The following is a 22,388-nucleotide window of genomic DNA, read 5'->3' as shown; positions in this document are numbered from 1 at the left end:
TATAGCCTATCTTCCTGCGTTTAGTTCAGGTCAACAAATACCTCTTGAGGACTTTTTTTGGTGCTACTTGCTGCAGGAAAACATAAGTAAGTTACAATTCTTGTTTAATGGAAATAGTTTCTAAAATAGAAGTATAAACAAAGCCCCATATTGCAAGAAAGATAACTTGGTTTACTGAGAGGTTGGGTGGTCATGCAAATCTTCATAGTCATACTAAAATATAATTTCATTATTTTACATGACTCTGTATGCATTAATTCAGATTAAAGTTCTTAATGGTATTTGTATCCTGAAGCTGCGAGTATAATTCTTATAGCTGCGTTTCCTCCTTATGACCTCATTTGCAGCAGCAAGTTAACAAAAAACAAAACAAAACAACAACAAAAAACCCCAAAAAACTATACCTAGCCCTTTCTAGTTTAGAAGATGAATTTTTTAAAATGAGAACCCCAACTGAATTAGTGCTGTGTAACACTGTGATAGCAGAGATTTGTTCAGCTATAGCAGATATTTGTTCTCAGAATTATCTTGCCCAATTATCTTCTATTCTCTTTATGACTCTAATGCCATAACCTGCCTGCCTTAAGAGTGTCTTTCAGCTCCTTTCATAAAATTGATCAGTTTATGATGCCTTCATAAAGTCAAAAAATGTCCACCTATTCCTAAGTGCTGGAATAGATTTTATTATTTATTTCCTACTAGTTGACTTACAGGCCACTTCCTTCATCATAAAACTAGCATTTTAATGTTCAGCATTATATGATTGCCTTATTTACCTGAGTCAGGTAATATAAATAATTTTATTTGCACAGTGCTATGGTATGGAGATGGTTTGTTCCCACCAAACTCATGTTGAATTTGATCCCCAATGTGATGGAATTGGGAGGTGGGCCTAAAGAAACGCATTTGGGGTATTAGGATGGATTCCTAATCAGTGACTTGGTGCCATGCTCTTCTCATTATAGGAAGTTACTTTTTGCTCTGGTGAGACTGGATTAGTTCTTGTGAGAGTGGATTCCTTCCTGCATCAGTAGGTTGTTATAATGCAGGATGCCCCTTGGATTTTGCTTCTTCATACATGCTCATTTCCCCTTGACCTTCTCCCATTTGTGACACAGCACAAAAGCCCTCATCAGAAGTTACGTAGGCACTGGCACCATTCTCCTTGAATTTCCCAGCATGCAGAACCATGATCTACATAAGCTACTTTTCCTTATAAATTACCCAGCCTCAGATACTTTGTTATAGCAACACAAAACAGACTAAGACACATAGCTTTTGCATCCATTAAGGGTTCAAAACAGTTCAATAGAAAACAAAATAAAGAGGGGCTGCAGTAGAGTGACACATGTTGCAGAAACAATTTAATTTACAACAGAATGGTAGAATATCGTTTGAGGGAAAAAATACATCACTCAGAGCACATGAAGAAAATGCATTATGTTGAAAAAGAATCTATTTATATTTAAAGTAAAGCGTTAAAGAATGAGTAGAATTATAACACATCAGCACTACATGAAGGCAGGGTAAATGGAGTATGTATGTGTATTTTATATAGATCCAGAAATTGAAGGAGGATTAAAATCATTTATCATGTGCTAAGTCACTTCATGTGTATTTTTTTTGCCTCATCCTTCTCATCAAATTCTGCAGTGGGGACATTATTTCCAAATAAGCTATACCATTGATTAGAGAGATTACAAAGTATACTAAAGATTATTTTCTTCACAGGTAAAAAACTATCAGAACTCAAAACAAGGCCTGCCCAATCCCTGGCGGTGTGTTTCTTCTGTAACCTGAGATGCTTTCTATTTATTATTACTCTGAAATAGAATGCTATCCTTCCCCTAGCCCCCTACCCCTTGACAGACCCCGGTGTGTGATAGTCCCTTCTTTGCGTTAGGAGGGATACCTATTAGCATTAGGAGAAATACCTAATGTTGATGATGGGTTGATGGGTGCAGCAAACCACAATGGGATGTGTATACCTATGTAACAAACCTGCATGTCCTGCACATGTATCCCAGAACTTAAAGTATAAAAAAGAAAGTTTAATTTAATAGTAAATTTTATGTAAAAGAACATATTCACAATATTATTTTAACGTGTAATCCATATACAAATACTAGTGATAGATTTTACATTCTTTTCTTATAATAAGTGCTTAATATCTGGTGTATATTTTAAACTTGCAATGCATTCAGTTCGGACTACCTTTATTTCACGTGTCCAATAGCCACTAGCTAATGATTCTTACATTGGATAGAGCATCTTGGAGAATAAATAAATGGCACAGGATTTCTTTATTCAAAAGGACTTCATGTACTGATATTACAATATTTCTGTGGTCTGCTCACAATCATGTTTATGCTGCCTTATTAATCTTATATACTAGAATATACTATTTAATAGTAATATATACTTGCATATTCCAGTTTGGTTTATGTCTTCATCATATATTTATTTGTTTTTGCAACTAAAACTTGAATATAACTGCCTGGAAAATCAAGCACAAACTGAAACATTTTGCAGTAGTTCAATAGTCATAATCAGTAACATTCATCACAAAGAAAAAGATATGCTCTTGAACATTTTTTGAGTCCTCCTAAAAGACATATAAAAGTAAGCAAGGTCTGCAACTGAAATAAGAATTTATGAATAATCATTCATTTCAGAAACAAACTGTTTAACTACTTTTTAGAAGGAATTTCAGGACAAGGGAATAATCTATTTGAGGTCCCCTAACATTTAGAAAATGTAATCATTTTGCCTATGTAAAAAAACAAATGGCTAAAGCCAAAAAGTATTCTGTATTGAATTTTATTTTCTTTGGCCTTCTTTACTTTATCTATCATTATTTTACTCATCTCTTGACATATTGCCCTAGTAGTCAAAAAATCTAATCACTTCCTCCCACCTCCAAGTCTACCATCCTTTTCCGAGCCACCATCATTTTCTGTCTGGAGTACTAAAATAGCCCCTTGAACACTCCCTCTTTCTACCTGTGCGTCTCTACCATCTATTCTGAACATAACACCCCAAAAAACTTTTTAAAATATGTCAGATTTTGTAATTTCTCTGCTAAGACTCAACAATAGCTTTCACATTCTCTCTGAGAGTAAACACAACAGCCCACCAAGCTGTACATGCCTCAGCCCCTCCATCACCTCTGAGACTTCAGCTCCTACAGTTCCTCCCAACTGTCACCATCCTCCAATCACATGGGTCTCAGTGGTGTTTTGGAACAAATCTACAAACTCCATCTTTGGATTATATGTTCTAGCTATTCCTCCTGCCTGGAATGCTCTTTCCCTAATATCTACATGGCTAATTCTCAACTTCCTTAATTCTTTCCTTACTTTCACATTTTCATATGCCTTGGCCACCATATTTTTAATTGCAAACTGACTCTATCCTTTCATGCAACCACAATCCTAATCCCACTTTCCTCCCTTTGTCTACCTCTATCTCTCTGTCTCTGTCTCTCTCTTTTGTAACACTTTCCTTTCACATGCTATATAATTTACTGGTTGATTATATCTATTTTATTTTCTGCTCCAGTACATTAGAATGTAAACTCCACCAGGGTAGGGGTATTTGTTTTCTTTTAGTATCCCCTCCAAGTTAATGGATGAGTTTTTATTTTTATATTTCCATATGGTAGAATATTAAATTTTAGCCTTTATTCCTCACACTTCATCTTCCTTTATCCTGCTTTATACTTACTATGTATCACTTATATATTGTTTATCACTCTTTAAGAGGCTGTTTACTTTAGTTAGCCATTTTGTTTAATGTTCCTACTCTCAGCTGAATATATGTTCCCTGGCAGCTTTATTCTGAAAAAAAAAAAAAAAAAAGGAATTTGTCTGCTTTGTTCACTGCCGCATCTCCATACCTAACAAAATGTAGAGGTGCCATGGTAGTCAATGTATACTCATTGAATATATAAATGAGTTTGAGGTTAGCAATTTTACACTTCAGGGAGCTACCTGGTGCATTTGAACTGCAGATTAATATCAAGAAAACTTTCACTTCTGTGTGAAATCCAGAAGATGTACACTTCATAGTCCATTCTATGTCATTCATTATATTCTTACCAATGAGTACTTGACTTTTCACCAAAACTGTGCATACATACACTCGGCAATGAACATTAAGGAAAAAACTCAATTTGTCATCTTTGATTAATAAATTGAGGATGTTTTTATTAAGGCATAATTCATCAGGTGATGGGGAACCAGAGTCACTTCTAAATTATTGAGATAGTCTATAAAGTAGGAGAAATACAAACAGGATAGGGCAAGGATTAACAAGAGATAATGTATCATGCCTATACAGAAATAATCACTTTTTAGAAAAATGATTATTTTTCAGATAAACCTCTTGGGTCATGGCCTATCAATGCTAACCGCATTATTCAGTTAGTTAGGTATCTAGCAATAAGTTACGTGTATTTGAAGCCAAAGCTTTTCTGCAAGGTTGAGGGTACAGCATGTGTGGGTGCTAGTAAGGAGAAACAGGCTGCTCCAGCATGGACATTCTTAGCGGACACTGTATTTTTTAAGGCTACTTAAACCATTTTATAGTAATAGCAACAGATGTGAATAAATAAACCTGAAATAACTATGTGGAGTCTCATTTGGTACTTTTGCTTCAAGCTAGTTGTTTTGGTTTTTTCTATATTTATTTATAGCTGGAAAGCTCCGTCTCATACATTACAAACTGGATGGGATGATATTATTAAATGTTTTACTGCCATATTTTAGATGTCAATAATCACACTATGTATTGGATAATTAGAAGATTAAGAGGATACAGGTTTTGCTGAAAACTTCAGGGTGCTTTCAAAATTAAATTTGTACAATATTTAATTTGTTACTAAGTACATCATTTTGAAAATGTTCTCCAAAAATAAATATCCTGAAATCAATTATATGTTACCCAATATATCTCTGTTTTCTTCACCATGGGCTCTTTCATGCAAAGCCTGGATTTAGACACAAAGAATACTATAAAGCTCATTATCTATTAAATATAATTCAAAAATTTCAAATTCTTAATTCTAAAATTTAAAAATTGGTTGAAAAACAATAAGTGTTTGGTTGAATATTTAGATGATTACTTTTTTTCCCGGTTCACATTTGGCATAGACTCAAAGTCAAAGTCACCCAGATTAATAGACAGAAAATTTGGGGCTTTGGGGCTGGAGGAATTAAATATGGTGAATCTGAGTGGCCAGTGTGGCTTCCTGTAAATGAAAGTATTACCATGTCAATATTATTGATCAATTGATTTGCCATCACATAAAATTATCATCTGTGTGCTTGAAATATGTGTGCTCCAAATGTATTGTACAAGTTTGAATACAAATAAAAATGAAAAGCAGTATCACAGCTGTTTACATCTTTTACCCATTACTTCGTTGCTGCAGATGGCTTAGAGACCATATAACATACAGGAGTAATCCAAGCAAAAAAGGAATCTAAAAAGTATACACTAAAAAATAACCAAAGCAAAAGAATATAGATTCTAAAACAGGAAAAATTATTATTAGTGTTCTATTATTATTACAATTAATTCTATATTAATTAGGAGAAGAATTTAGCAGAATCTCTTTTGGTTGTGATTTTTTTTGTTGTTGTAATTTTGTTTGTCTTTGCTTAAATTAGTCTTTAAGTCATTAGAGCTTGTCATTAAAAGAAAATGTAATTATTTTTTTGAAGTTGAAATTTTACACAACCTGAATTTCACAGCAAGATCCCACACTTAGTACATAAAATCCTAATATTAGAGTATACACTAATAATTTGTTTAAACTTTTATATATATTAATCACTGTTATATTTGGAAGTTTTTTATAGATAATTACAGACATGCCTCAAAGATATTGTGGGTTCAGTTCCAGACCACCATAATAAAGCAAATATTGCAATAAAGTGAATCACTTTTTTTTTTGGTTTCCCAGGGCATATAAAAGTTATGTTTACACTATATTGTAGTCTGTTAATTGTCAAATAGCATTATATCTTTAAAAATGCACATACCCTAATATAAAAATATCCGCTTGTTTAAAAATGCTAACAATCATATGGGCCTTCAGAGAAGCATAATCTTTTTGCTAGTAGAGGCTCTTGCCTCAATGTAGATGACTGCTGGCTGATCAGGGTGGTGGTTGTTGAAGGTTTTTGAGGTAGTAATTTCTTAAAATAAGCTAACAATGAAGTTTGCCATATCAATTGATTCTTTGTATTACAAAAGATTTCTGTGTAACATTGGATTGCTGTTTGATAGAATCTGGCCCATAGTAGAACTTCTTCCAAAACTGGGATCAAGCCACTCAGTCTTCTCAAACCCTGCCACTGCTTTATCAGCTAAGTTTATGTAATATTCTAAATTCTTTCTTGTGTTTACAGCATCTTCACCAGAAGTAGATTTCATCTCAAGAAATCACTTTTTTTGCTCATGCAGAAGAAGCAACTTCTCATCTGTTCAAGTTTTATCTTGAAATTGCAACAATTCATCACATTTTCAGGATCCACTTCTAATTCTAATTATCTTGCTATTTCCATTATATATGTAGTTATTTCTTCCATTGAAGCCTTGAACTCCTTAAAGTCATCCAAAGGGGTTGAACCAATATTTTCCACACTCCTGTTAATGTTGACATTTTGACTTCCTCCTGTAAATTATGAATGTTCTTAATGACATCTAGAATAGTAAGTTCTTTCCAGAAGGTTTTACATTTACTTTGCCCAGCTCCATCAGAGGAATCACTACCTATGCAGCTATAGCCTTACAAAAGATCTTTCTGAAAAAATAAGACTTGAAAGTCAAAATTACTTATTGACCCATGGGCTACAGAATGGGTTTGTATTAGTAGGCATGAAAACAATATTTATCTTCATGTTCATCAGAGCTTCATGTTCATCAGAACTTCATTTATTTCCATTCGAGCTCTTGAGATAGCGTGCATTGCCAGTAAGCAGTAATGTTTTGAAATGAATCATTTTTCTGAGCAGTGGGTCTCAACAGTGAGCTTAAAGTGTTCAGTAAGCCATGCTGTAAACAGATATGCTGTCATCCAGATTTGCTGAGTATTTATAGAGCACTGCAGAGAAGATTTAGCTTAATTCTTAAAGGCCCCAGGATTTTCAGAATGGTAAGTGAGCGTTAGCTTCAACTTAAAGTCACCAGCTGCATTCCCCCATAACAGGAGAGTTAGCTTGTATTTTGAAGCTTCAAAGCCAGGCATTGACATCTCCTATCTAGCTATGAAAGTCCCAGATGACATTTACTTCCAATAAAAAGCTGTTTCATCTACATTGAAAATCTTTTGTTTAGTGTAGTCACCTCCATCAATTATCTTTGCTAGATCTTCTGGATAACTTGTGGCTTCTACATTGGCATTTACTGTTTTACCTTGAACTTTCATGTTACAGAGAAAGCTTATTTTCTTGAATCTCAAGAACCAATTTCTGCTAGCTTTCAACTTTTTTTTGCAGCTGCCTTGCCTCTCTAAACCTTCAGAGAATTGAAGAGCGTTAGGTCCTCGCCCTGGATTAGGCTTTGTCTTAAGGGAATGTTGTGGTTGATCTGATCTTCTGTCTAGACCACTAAAACTTTCTCCAGATCACCAGTGAGACTGTTTTGCTCACTTATCGTTTGTGTGCTCACTGAAGTAGCACTTTTAATTTCCTTCTAAAACTTATTTTGCATTCACAACTTGGCTAACTTTGGCAAAAGAGGCCCAGCTTTCTGCCTGTCTCAGTTTTTAATATGCCTTCCTCAGCTTAATCGTTCCTAGCTTTTGACGTAAAGTGAAAGATATGTGATTATTCCCTCCAGTTGAACATTTAGACTCCATCGTAAGGTTATTAATTGGCTTAATTTCAATGTTGTGTCTCAGGAAATAGGGAGGTCCTAGGAAATGAGGAGAGACAGAGAAGGGCCAGTAGGTAGAGGAATGAGAATACACCCAATGCACATTAAGATCTCCATCCTATATGGAAGTGGTTTGTGGTACCCCAAAACAATTACAATAGTAATGTCAACAATCTCCAATCACAGATCACCATGAAAGATATAATAATAACATTAAAAGTTTGAAATATTGCTAGAACTACCAAAATATGACACAGAGACAAAAAGTGAGCATATGCTATTGAAAAATGGCACCAGTAGTGTTGCCACACATTTTCAATTAGTGAAAAAACACAGTATCTGAGAAGTGCAATGAAGTGAAGCACAATAATACAAGGTTGGTGCACATATGAAAAAGCCTGTAAAGATTGTAACAAAACATTGGTTTTACTTTTTGACTTAGCATCACAGAAAACTAATAAGCAGCAGAATAATACTTAACCTTAGCTTGTTTTATTCTCATTTTTTTAAAGAACAGTTTTTAAAAGACAGGTTATTGGCCTAAATTTATCATTGATTTTCTCTGTTGTTCCCTAGTCACTAGAACTATTAAATAGCTATTTTATTTTATAAGTGTGATTACCACGATGATACTTATCATTAGTAGTAGTAATACTTTACATTATACCAATTATATAGAAGTTATAATATCATGTATTGTGAGTATCTTTCAGAAAGACTCTCAAGAATTTTGAGGGACAGCATATTGCTATACAGCCTTAAGTTTCTTGGAATATACTATATCTTTGGTTTAGATAAGAAGCTTTAACCACAGTTAGATTGCAGTTAATTATTCAGTGGCTGCTTATCTCTTTTATGGATAATCCAAGTCCTTTGCTTTTCTTGTCATTAATGTAAAGCTCATAGTTCCTTTTCATAGAGTAGATGAGGAGATAAAGCTCAAAGTAGCCTTGGAGGCATTTTGGTATAGAAGGGAGTCAAAATTGTTAACCAAGAGGAAGACCTTGGGACAAGATTAGTCAGTCACACACTAGAAGAATTTTAGGTAGTTATTTGATAGGGTAAATCAAAGGACACTTGAACAAATATAATTCCAGTGATCCAATGTATTGGTTTTCTATTGCTGTCTTGACAAATTATCACCAACATAGTAACTTAAACAACGTAAACATATTTTGCTGTAATTCTGCAGAAGTCTGACATAGGTGCTGCTCTGCTAAAATCGAGATATTCTTTCCTTTCTGGAGCCTGTAAAAAAGACTTTTCTTGCCTTTTCCAGTTGCTAAATAGTCCCCACATTCCTTGGGTCTTGACCTCCTTCCTCCATCTTCAATGTCAGTAATGTAGAATCTCTGTGATTCTTCTTCTGCTATGACATCGCTCCCTCTCTGAACGCAGGTGGGAAGAGTTCTCCACTGTTAAGAACTTGTGTGCTAAAATTGGCTCACTCAGATAATCTGAGATAATATTCTTATCTCAAGACTTGTATTATTAATTGCATTTGCAAATTCCCTTTTGCCAAGTGAGGTAACATATTCATGGGTTATGGATTACTAAGGCATGAATATATTTAAGAGGTCTTTATTCTGCCTACCAGACTCAGTGGATCCCAAATTTTCGCAATGCTCTTCTTTTTACTTCCTAGGTAAAACATTAAATAATCCTACCAAAATATATATGTAACCCAAGAGTAATAGCTCTCATGTATCATTTTAAAGATACAAATTGCATCACACATAATTCTTACACAGGCTTATGAATTAGGCATTATTATTATCACCATTTTAAAGATTAAGAGAGGGAGAATAATGGCTTGAGTCAAGTTACACAGTTTTGACTGAACACAGTGGCATAACCAATGTTCTACTCCAAGTTTTCCTGGCTGTAGATTCTACCTTCTGCAAGTTTATAAGTAATTCTGAGAAATTTACACCTGGACTCAAATAGCTTTACTAGATGAAGGCTGTTAAACAGAAGGAGGAAAGAGCCCTAAAGCAGTAGTTCCCAAACGTTAGAGGGTATCAAAAGCACCTGGGAGGTCTTGATAGAATGCAGACTGCTGAATCCCACTTAAAGAGTTTCTCATTCAGCAGATCTTAGTAGAGCCTGAGAATCTGCATTGCAGCAGCCTGATGCTGAGATTGCTGGAGTACACTCTAAGAACCACTAACATAGTGAATGAAAAGCCTGAGTTAGGGTAGGGATCTGCCTCAAATGTTTCTGGCAGAAGGTAACCTGAAGGAAGGGATTGAAAGACAGAACTAAAAAATCAGATAGGAGGAGAAAGAAAGGAAAGAAGAGAGAAAAGGAAGGAAGGAAGGAAGGAAAAGAAAATAGAAAAAGAAAAAAGAGAAGGAAAGTAGAGAAAAAGAAAAGAAAAAGAGAAAGAGAAAGAAAGAAAGAAAGAGGAAGGAAGGGAAGAAGGAAGGAACGAAGGAAGGAAGGAAATCATAAAATGTTATAGAGTAGAGGGTATGGAAGAAAGACAACTAATAAACCCGCATAATCCCTATGAAGTAGAGCAAACTTGACCAAGGCCATTTGTTTAATTAGTGGCAGAGTTGGGACTAAAATCCAAGTTATCACAGATATGGAAAGATCATTGAAGGTAATCATCTGGTTTTAGCCTTTCCTGCGTCTGACACTGTAAATGAATTCAGTCATCTAAACGGTCTCCATTCTCATGTCAGCCGATAAGTGAAAGGGTGGCACCCCAGGTCTGTTTCACCAATTGCTTTGAAAAAAATTCTGGAACACTTGAGGGTATAAATAAGGAATAAAATCTGGTGTTGTCCCAAATAAAGAGTAAAATATTTTTTTGAATCCATCATTTTATTAATTTGGTTTGTGTATAAAATACATCCTATTTGAACATCAGGAGGTTTTTGCTACTTTTTTTTTCCTCCCAAATAACAACATTTTGGAACAAGGTCTTTGTGTGCTGTTTCTCATGTTTCTCTCTAAAGCTCCCTGGCAAGGCATGTGCTAACAGCCTGGCTCCACTGAGCATCTGGCTGGCACTAAGGCAATCCAGAGAGAGACAGAAGGACCTGCTCTTCATCATCTTTTCAGAAGGATTTAAACTTCGTGGAGCTTGGCAGGAAGTCATATCTTCGCTTCATCATTTTCTAACATTGGCATTGCTTTTGAAAACCTATTTATTGAGGTTTCTGAAATGCCTTCTCTCACACTAAGTATGGTCATCTGACCGTTAGATAATCAAAAGAACCTGTGAAACATTTGGAGTCAAATGTATGACATGCCTTAAAATTGAGGCGAAGAGGGAAAGTGAGATGAGGCAGATGTAAGAGCTACAGCTTATGCACTGCATTTCTAGATGTCAGCAATGTTGAAATATGAAGCTTAAAGCAAATGCAGATCAGCAAAGGCTTGGAATAGAAATAACACTCTGTTTCCTGGGATGATTCATTCAAAGAGGCTATTTATTGCATACATAGTTTCAAGATCACGTGCCCATTTCCTTCTATGATTGTTCATACATAAATATATTTTACTCGTCCTAAAATTAGCTTGACATGCCCATAGAATGGGGGGCAAGTTCACTCAAAAGCGTGCAATGTCAAGATTTAAACATGCTAATAATATCCTGGTAACAGTTGATGTCTTAACATGAGGTCACCAACGTATGATATGTGGTCCTGGATTCTTGATTTGAGTCAGAGTTTAAGTGTCACACAGCTCTCCAGGGAAAAGCTTCACTGAAACGGATGAATGTGTTGATAATGTCTTTCAACAACATTGAGAGGTAAGCACAGCATAATTAGCTCAACCACTGGAAGTCTTCCATTTTGTTTCTGTGGCAGAAATCTGCCCAGGAATTATATGGGTTCTGTCTGGTATGGTATGTGTGGGATTTACCCAGGACTCAACTTCAGTTTCATGACCTTGGGTAATAAGTTGATTCAGAGCTCATTGACCTGGAGGCGAAGCTACTCAGAGAGGGTAAGTAAAAATCATGCCATGGGGTATAGGTGTTTCTAGGCTGGTGTCTAAAAGATTTCCTGTATATCAAGCCCTCACTACAGAATCCAATTACCTCTTCTTGGTGACACTGAAAAGAACTCTTCATTTGCTTAGCTAGTTCTGCTTTTCTCCTTTTCTGTGGTCTCCTTACATTCAGCAATCTACTAAAGATATTTGTATTGGAAGGCTGTGCAACAAATGTAACCTATCCTCTCGACTCCCCCCACAACCTATTTTAAGGCAGTTTTTCTCTCCCTCTTCATGTTCCAATAGTTTATCATTGCAAACAACAGCACACCCAAATGGCTCCTTGCTGCCCTTTAACTTCCTAAATAAGCAATGGGTATAACAAACAGATTTTGCATTCCATCTGCAAGCTCTTCTCTGAGAACCCATAGCATTTTAAAACTTCATTCTGAACACAGGAAATAAATGTAATGAGAAAGACACAAAAATAAGAATTTCCCAGGTAAAAATAAATTGTAAATAAAGTTCATTTATATTAGCTATGATCTCTGGAGAGCTGTTTACAGAGTATGAAACAAAAGAACTCCATCATTGCACTGCTTCTCTGAGATCACAAAAAAAAGCATATTCTATATAAGATTTACTAAGAACTCCTGAGGTTGGCAGTAGTTTATCATCATCATCATCATCATCATCATCATCATCATCATCATCATGTTTTTCTAATTTAAATCATTTAAGGTAGTCTAAGTTACCATTTAAGATTTAAGTGTAGAATAGCTAACATTTCTAAAGAACTTAGGAGCTTCCAAACATATGTTTGTGCACCATCAAATGTGTTTTTTGAAATAACTTTGTGAGTTAGCATTATTATATTTCACTTTTCAGATGAGGAATCTGAGGTACAGGAAGTGATGTGGCTTGCCTAGGATCAGACAATTGGTGACACAACTGCCCTAAATCAAATGCTTATTTCACTACAACAGCAGTTCCAAATCCTGCCTCCAACGCTTCTGATTATAAGTCCTGGGGAGTTTTAGAGAAAAATAATGTATAGGCCCCCACCCAGAAAAACTTAAATCAGAATCTCTGGGGATGTGGCACAAAAAACAGTATATTCTAGAAACTCTCTGGAAGACACTTATGAGCAGCCAAGGGTGAAACCTATAGCACTAATCTGAATGGCTTCGTTTATCATAGGTCATATTGGAACATAGATGATCTAATTAACTCTACATCTTGTGTCATAGGCAAGCAAGCTAAAAGCAAAACAACTGGCACACCATTCTTCCTATTTTCCTTCAGAAAGGGTATTAGTGTATTTTTTTAGGAGAGAGGATATGATGAAAACATGGAGATGTATAATGCTAATAACTAAAATAACCCTTGATACAATGGGAACGCCATACAAAGCAAACCAAGAGAAGATTTTAACTAGTGGACTCCATCGAGTATCCTGCTTTCACAATTCCCATCACCTGTACACCATTCTACTTTCTTTTCATGGAAACAGTCATTGACATTGGCACTTTGGGTATGTACTCAAGGGAGAAAACGCAGACTGCATGAAGTGACTAGTGGGAAGACATCTCTCACCAAATTTACACCATTCACTTTTTTCTCTAAGTCATTTTCTAAAGAACTGTGAACTTCTCTTTCAAAATGGCCCTGACCTTTATTTTATTGGTCATTTTAAATGTTCCTACAGTTCCTAATATAATCAGCTTTCCTCCCCTGAAACTGAGTCTTGAGGCTTATTTTCTAAAATAGAAGATAGACTGATCTGATATTGACTTGTTCGGCATGACACTGGATTATAAAACAAGATGTGGGAAAAGAGGGAATTCAGTAAATTCCATTATTCCCTCTTTAGCTGATGGGGGGCTATACTTGGTAGGTAGAGTAGCAAAAAGTTTTATGTAAGGTGATCAGGCAGGAAGAGGAAGTTTGAGAAAGGCTCCTCTCATGGCATCAGAGAGAAGAAGGCAGACAAAAAGTAGCAAAAGAAGAGAGACCTAAAATTATTTTCCTTTATTCCTGGTAATATCCAGGACTTCGATAGATTGTGATACAGTGAAAGGAACCACAATTGTGCCTCTACTGGTTGGAGTCTTTGAAGGAGAATCCTGTATATTCATTCATTCATTGATGCAACAAATATTTATTGAGTCACTACTCTGTGAAAATTGATGCTCTAGATGACAGAGATTAAAGCAGCAAACAAAATAAACAGAAATCTTTGCAACATGGCAGCTCAGCAGAGGTTGGTGAGGCATTCTTCACCCTCTCTCAGTTTCTATGTAGGAGGTCAAAGAGAGGAGCTTTGTTAGGGGGTTGACTTAAATCTGAAAGACACATCTGTTGGATTACCCAAGCAGAGACTGAGTTATTCAGAGACTAAAATATTAGATTGGTCTGAGATTACTGACCTAAATTAATAGAAAACTTTGAATGCCCTTCCTCCAAAGGCAGACAATGTTCTAAAGTATATCATATCAGTTACTTATAAAACAAACAAGCAAACAAAACTGTGTTTCTCTGCACACGTACTAGTAATTTTGCAACTCTTTACATTCAGGAACCAGATAATATAGTGAAACAACACAATACCTGGGAAAAGGAATTGTCTCAGATAGAGAGTTGTTGTAGCCCATTGTCAGCACTGGTAAATTTAGGAAGACTCAGTGAAGAGCATCAAGAAATGGGTGGTTTGGAGAAAAAAAACATTGCTGATGTTTATCTATATTGGTATATTTCCCAATAACTCTTTAGATTGAGAACCAGATCTCTGTCCCTAGTTACAAAGATTAACTCCTAGGAAAAAGAGCAGAATAGATATGCTACTTTTGGCCACTGAAATTAGGCCATGGAAAATGGCCATTATGCTATTGGCCATTGAAATTAGGAACTGCCATGCTCCAAGGAGTTTGTGTGTATCTATGTATATTACAATTCTTTGAAATAGCTGTTTCAGTGCTACAGATTTTGAAAAACTCTCATGATTAAGTGAAACACTATTATAAAGTATGGAAAACAAATATTTAGGTCCTCTGCCTAAGCATCATTAGCCACATCCCAGATTTCAATCTTGATTAGATATTCACTTAGTATTTGACACTAACTTCCTTTTTTTTTTCTTTCACTGAAATAACCATCTTATTTTTCTGTACTCTCTAAATATATCATCTATAATTGTGTGATTAAAGGTTACACAGATGATCTCAAATCTAAAAGCTTTGGCAGAGTATAATCACTTCTGAGAAGATTCTGACATGGCAGGAAGACCATTTTTAGACTTTGTTTTTGCCCATTTAGTGTCAGTTACATATCTCCAGTGCTTGGCATGTTTCCTAAGTATAGATACATGCAATGAGATACTCAGTGGCATCCAATCACAGCTACTTAATTCTCTACTTATATATTCAGGAAAGAGCCTGAAGTGTGAGGCAATGGGTACAAGGCATGCAGTTCAGTAGTAATGATGATTAAAGTAAGCAATTTTCCTCCAAGGAAAGATCATCATTCCTCAGTTCATTAATTGGTTAAAGACCTTGGATCAGCATAAAATGTTTTCAGCTGGCAATTAGCATGCAAATAAGCACTGGCCCACAGTCCCAGCATTTAAAAGAAATGAGACTAGGCTTAAAAGGAATGCTAGAGGCAAGGACATTTTAATAAAAATAAAAAATAATTCCCTAAGCATTGGTAATATTTGCTTTATGATGTTTTCCTTTTTAATCCTGTGGACCCCACCTTGTGAATTGACTCTGTTATTAAGATTCAGCATTGAAGGCATTGCAGTGAAGTATTTAAGAAATAACAGAAGAGAACAAGTTGCTTCTGGGAAAGACCTGTGGGCTTTCTATTAGGAAATTTTTGAAACAGATGTGGTGCACAAAGCTACGACTTTACACAACAGTATGTTTTACAAAGGCTGTAAAGTCATTGGAGGGATTAATAAATCTAAAACCTCAATATCAACTCCACATCTCAAAATGAGTTACCACCATTGTATGTTTCAGGACAGTCCAGACTATCAGACTGTAACAAATTAACTCCAGAATTTCAGTGACAACATAACTATAGTGGATTTTTTACCCAAGCTATATTTCTAATGCAGGTGGGCAGGGGCCACTTCACATTGTGCCACAGGGACCCAAGTTGATGGAGGCTCTGCCAACTTGTAGCTGCACCATCTGGAACATATGCCTTTCCTGTGTCAGAGAAAGAGAAAAACTGGAGCATTGCCACCAGCTGTTGAACGCTTTGCAGTAAAAGTTAAGACTCGTTACCTCTGCTCTGAGCCTACTGGCCTCAGCCCTAGTCATCTGGCCCTACCTACCCAGAAAGAGGCTGAGAAATATGGTGAAGCATACAATGAACACTAAGGGCGTGCTGGGAAAGATTTTACCCAAACCTTCATGTCCCGCTTTGCTACAGCAAATTTAGTCAAGCTTACGTTCCCCAAAATGCTTTTATAGAACAAGAATCAGAAGAAACTATGGACACTTTCACAAGAGAGATGTAACAAAAATTGTTGGAGATGGGTTAATTCACTAACCATTTTCATATGGTATTTACAATGTAGTCTCCATTGAAGTCTACCAAAGTGGTCCTAGTTTTAAATTTTAAAAATTGTTTATCTAGATTAATACTTCTTAATATTTTTTCTCCTAAGAATTCTTTCTAAGCATTTGTTTTCCTAAATGACCTTCTCATGAAATATTAATACCACAGATATACTAGTTATCTATTGATGTACTGTATGTATACTTGAGCTTTATACATTCAAAAGAGTAAGGTTCTTCTGTCTCCCACAAGAACCAATTTGATTCCCTTAGAGGTGATATCCCTCCACTCCTATCACCCATGGCTTCTACCTTGAAATGCATGACATAAATTTAGCAGACTAAAAAAATAGAAAGCTGACCTATAGTCTAGAATTTATGTAGCTGATTTTATGTACTTTGCATAGTCATATTTTTACAGCAATTATTTTTTCTCTTAAGTCGCTAGGAGTCATGTGCCCCAAACTTCATTTTTCATATTCCTCCCCCAGTACCGCGAAGGCAGTGTAACTTAGTGATTCAGAGCACAGGTTCTGAAGTCAAATAGCATGTTTTCAAATCCTATCACTCTCATTGAGGAAGATTTTTTATCTTAGACAAGTTATTTACACCCTCTAGGTCTCAGGGTTTTTTTTCTCTTTTTTAATATATAAATGAGACATTACAGAACCAATGTTAGATGTCAATGTTTTTGTATATTGCCTAGAATGTAGTTTGTCGCAAATATTCTTATCATTGTTGATGCTTATGGTTATGTGAGCCTATTTCATAGTCTCCAAATCCCAGAATTTCTTAGTGGGAGGGCAAGAAACTGAAGAAAAAACTTTTCCATTATGAGCTTTACTCCTGTGTCACCATAGGCCTTAATCTTAATTTTCCAGCAGTAGCATTGTCTTCCTGACTTCCAGATCCCAAGCCACCAAGGCCTGCCAGTATTAAGATTCTGAACAAGAAACCACAATAATCCCATTGATTTGGAAAGGGCCCAAATCTGTATGGAAGATCAAATGTGTGTGTGTGTGTACATAATATTTTATTTTACATATATAATGTTTTTATATATGTGTACCTATATGTGTATACATACATACATTCATACAAACATATATATGGGGGGGTGTGTGCGTGTGTATACATATATAGACACAAATATCCTAAAAGTATTAAGCCTAAAGGTTCAGACACTGACACAGATTTTAATGAGACAGCTTCCCAGCAGAAGCAACAGGTGAGGGAGAGATGAGTTACAGCCTTTGCTGTGATTTCTCTAAATCTGTTTACAAGACCCATCTGTGAGGGAGAGTGGAAGGAACACTAACTGGGCTTGGAGTACAAAATTCTGAAGCCAAATTTTAGGAGCATAATTTAGTAGCCAGGTAAACTTGCTTAAATCACTTAATCTCATTGAGCTTTGGTTTGGAGATTATAATGACTATCTTGTTGAAGGATTCTGTTGGGCTCAAATGACAATATTGATGTACTAATAAGGATACTTGGTAGAAACTAAGGCTTTATGTGAATTAAAAGATGATTATTATATTTACTTACTTCTATCCGTATTTTAAACTGTGAATTTTTGTAACTACTGTGGGATGGGGGGGGATAATTTTCTGATTTCTGATTTTTTCCTATCAATTTATCTCATTATGACCCTGTTTGATTAGACCTTGTTATTGAATTATAAAATAAATATTTACCCAAAAGGTTGATATTAATTTTAAAGCTGTCTGAGATTGGAAAAAAAAAAAGACCCACTAAATCTGCCTTTTGCCCCGCTAATAATCTTTCAAATATCTTCAAGGCTAGATGACTTTGAATGGCCAGAAACCTACATCTGCTCTTACTTTTCCTTTCCTTCTTAGCTAATGGAGTAAAAATCTGTTTGAAAAACAAACAGACCAAAACTTATCTCTGTACCTGAGATGCATTTCCAGTTGTCTCTGTAAGTCAGTCTACAGAAAGGGATATAAACTGAGGATTGTTAAAATCATCAGGGACATCTGCACAACTACTTTGGACAGACATTAAAGATCATAAAATGTCAGGAATTCATTTGCACGAGGTAGCATTAGAAATGTCCCAGGACAAGGGGCAAAAGTGGCACATGGTTAGGAATGCACCTGAGAAGTTTCTTTCTGTACCTTCTTGTGCCATCCTCCTCACTTCAACATGCAGGTAAATGGGAGGACATGGATTAAAGAGACCTGAGAAATTATTGTAATTTGGGATCTTAGAAAAATCTCTCAGAACTGGATATAACAAGACATATTGGTCACTCCCATGATGTGTATCATCCTACCAGAAAAATAATGAGCCCGTAAGTTTGTGCCACATAGTTACCTTAGGGTTCAGGTGATGGGCCTCTGTTTAGCTGACAGAAGGACACTAGATTTCCTCTCCTCTACTACATAACACGTTCTTTTGTGTGTTAGCAGAGAAATCTGAGCTACTTTGCGTGAATGTTGAACAATGAAAGCAACTCAGCGTATCACCAGTGTTTTTTAAAACATGCAATGTCAAGCTTTATAACTTAGCATCTTATTTTATTTTATTCATGGCCTGTAAGCTGACTGTGGTAACTGCTCTTGCTCTGGCATCTCTTTCTCCTGCCAGTCTCTTACCTTTTCCATACCAGTCTATTTATTGGAGCAGATGCCAGGGTATGGGTTAATTATGATTCCACATAGTGTTTATTTCACGCAGTAAGAACTCTGTGAAAGATCTAGAGTAGCAATGGTGCAGAGTGGCAAAAAATTGGTGCATTGGACATTGAGCACAGATGCATTTAATAATTTACACAGAATTAATAAGACACCGGGTTATTTTTAAGACTGACAATCAAGTGACTATTACAGACACACTTTACAAAACTGATACTTTGCTGGGAGACAAACCAAGTTTAGTAATGTAATTAAATAGAAATTAAATTGGGGAAAATGCATAATCATATTCTTATTAATATGTTAACTTTGTAAAGATTATTTGAATATTGCAGGAATTGAGCAAGATAACTGAGGCAAGTTAATTAGATTTCAAGTGAATTGCCACCATGTTAATTCATATTTTATAAGAATAGTAATTAAAATCCAACATGTTATAGCTACAGTATGGTATTTTATTATATCCTATACTAACATTTCAGTATAAGTCATTTTAGAACATCAGCTTAATGGATTAGTAAAAGTATAATAGTGTAACTGGGCATTTATTGTTAATAGAATCCAGCTTATGAAGTGAATTTTTATTATTCTTAAAGTCATTCACAGCACAATTTTAATGATACAACACTTACATTCTATCTGGCACTCTTGTATGCACTTTGTTCTGCAAATGACTCTGTAGTATATTTACATCCATTAATTTAACCTTATTTTATTTATTTAAAATATAATTTCCATGGTCTCTGGATTTGAATATCAAGAAGCAGTGGGCAGGTTAATATACCACAAGATATATGGGCTGGGATTTCATTTGGTCAGACCACCATACCAGTTTATCAAACATTTCTAAGTTTAAACAAGGGTAAGGATGTAATGGGCAATTCCACTTCCTTCACAGAAGAATAATTACAAAAAAGATGATGAGATAAAGGCCTATTAAAATGTGTTGAATCTAATCTTCCCACGAGCAGGTTAAATGCCCTTTTGGTCATCTGCCTTTTAGAGAAGAGAAACCTTATTGCTCTGGTGACTTGGAGTCTAGCAAAGTTCCAGTAGTTGGTGTAGCCAGTGTTTTCATTGAAAAATGTGGCATAGAAGCTAGTGAAAAATAATATCAATAGATTGTTAATCAGATCAACTTGAGATAGCATCTGCCTTGCTGGGAGGCCTCTGTGGAAAGTTCCTATTTTGTTGGTTGAGAAGAACTTTCTCTTGTTTTTCCTCAGTGCTTGAGATTATTGAAGAGATGTTTAATTGGCCAAAGGAAGGGTTTCAATCATGTTTCCAGTAACATTGATTGTGAGGAATGTATTAACATTTCAACTTTCCAAGTGAAAAAACAGAAGTGCAGATATGTAATGTGCATTTTCTAGTATTTCTAGAGTTTCCCGGGAAGGGGTAATGACTGCATTTCCCTGATGATTGCTTCACATCAACCACTCTCCACTACTGCTCTTAACACAAACTGCAACTACTTATTTGCATCTTACTTCTGTGGCTTTTAAGCTCTCAGGAATACTCTACCCAAGTATAGTAAGAGGGCACGGTGGCTCACATCTGTAATCCCAGCACTTTGGGAGGCTAAGGCAAGCAGATTGCTTGAGCTCAGGAGTTTGAGACAAGCCTGGGCAACATGGCAAAACCCCATCTCTACAAAAAATAAAAAAATATAGCAGGGCGTGGTGGTGCATACCTATAGTCCCAGCTACTATGGAGGCTGAGGTGGGTGGATTGCTTGAGCCTGGGAGGTTGAGGCTGCACTAAGCCATAATCGTGCTCCTGCACTCCAGCTTGAGTGACAAAGCAAGACCTTGTCTCAAAAAACAAACAAACAACACAACAAAACAGAAAAAAACACTGTGATAGATGTTGTGATTTGGTACCAACATTATCCTTCAGTAATAAAGGATTTAATCTCCCAGCTACTGGAGCCTCAGCTTTTACCCCTTTCAGGTACTGCCTTAGATACAGAGACCCGACATATTCAAAGTCATGTCACCTTTCTGGGATAGCCCATAAGCAATGACTAATCAAAGGTCCCAAAGCCCAGCTGTCTAACCCCCAAGTTGGAAAACTTTGAAGGTGTATCCCAGCTTCACAACTTCCTGCAGGATCTTGTGAATATCATTGGGACTGTGTTGCAGGTCAGGTTCTCATTTTGCCCAATCCTGCCTTATTCTTTTTCCTTCCATAGGTTGTATCTCAAGAACAGTCCCTAACAAACTTCCTGCACACTAAACTCCATCTCAGAGTCTAATTCCCAGTAAAAAGCAATTGTCCTGATTCTAGATCTTTGATTGGTCATTATTTTGTGGAGAACATAGAGTTAATTCTGCACTAATGTATTTTGTATCCCCATTTTGAATACACACTTCTTGAATGGCTTAAATAAATGAAAATGACAGTTGAATTTAGATGACAGGTTTAATCAAAGAGATTGAGTTTACAGGATTTAAGAGGGCCCTAGTCTTAGAGAACATGAGATAAAATGAGGGAATTTTACTCATAATAATGATAATTAGATTCAGATCTTGAATACATTAATTAGAAATCAAGGATGTGAATTTAAGTGAATGTCTGAAAAAAAAAGGAAGGAACATTTTTCTCTATAATCTTCAGTGCTTGATAATTAAATAAAGGTCCCAGAGGAAAGTCTATTTTTTGCCTTTGAAGCTTCAATTGTTGGATAACTACTGGAGCAAAGGCATTAAATTTTCTACAGGAAAAGAGTTTTGAGCAAGGAAAGAAATTTTTCTTGCAAATGCTCCTAGTGAAGAACACTTACGTTCATTACCCAATATACATAATAAAGCCACTCACTGAACCTCCTGAGAGCCCCTTGGCTACACACAATTATGGACAGTAGCATGGAGCCAAGAGGAAAACAATTTTTTTTTCATATTAATAACACTTTTGGAAACATTTCAGAAAGGCTTTCCAAATATTTAAAAGAACCTTAAATAGATTTCTATAAGGAGTTTTATTTCGATATTCAGGTACTTTCTAGATAGCTCCGTAACTATGAGCTCTCTGTGAGCTCTTAGCTCTCCCCAGTGAATTTGCGTAACCTCATTTAACACACTATCTTTGTTTTACAAACTGTAGCCATAAAATTTTCCTGCTTTCCTTGAGTTATTTCAGTCTGAGATTTAGGACATTTCTAAGTTTTAACTTGTCATGTCTTCCTGGTACCATTAAATCATAGCATTCTCATAATTTTCCCCTAGATAATATTTACTGAGGCTGAGAATTCGAAAGTTAGCTAGGGATGAATGTAAATGAGGAGTCTCTCTAACAACCTATATTAAGAAAATCATTGCCCTCC

General features: G+C 35.8%; 1 long non-coding RNA gene across 3 annotated transcripts in view; it reads left to right on the top strand.

The window, feature by feature from the left end:
- The window catches only part of LOC105488911 (uncharacterized), a 320,242-nt gene that overhangs the window by 80,765 nt on the left and 217,089 nt on the right, over positions 1-22,388 (top strand). For 2 of the 3 annotated variants that reach the window (XR_011619649.1, XR_011619647.1), the window contains exon 3: positions 30-86. The exons of the other annotated variant lie outside the window; for it this stretch is intronic. This is a non-coding gene — a long non-coding RNA (uncharacterized lncRNA). The remainder of the gene's footprint in view (positions 1-29; positions 87-22,388) is intronic. 3 annotated transcript variants of the gene reach the window in all.

The sequence above is a fragment of the Macaca nemestrina genome, chromosome 2 (genome assembly GCF_043159975.1).
Source record: "Macaca nemestrina isolate mMacNem1 chromosome 2, mMacNem.hap1, whole genome shotgun sequence".
Classification (NCBI taxonomy): domain Eukaryota; kingdom Metazoa; phylum Chordata; class Mammalia; order Primates; family Cercopithecidae; genus Macaca; species Macaca nemestrina.
This window is presented reverse-complemented; position numbering and strand designations above follow the sequence as displayed.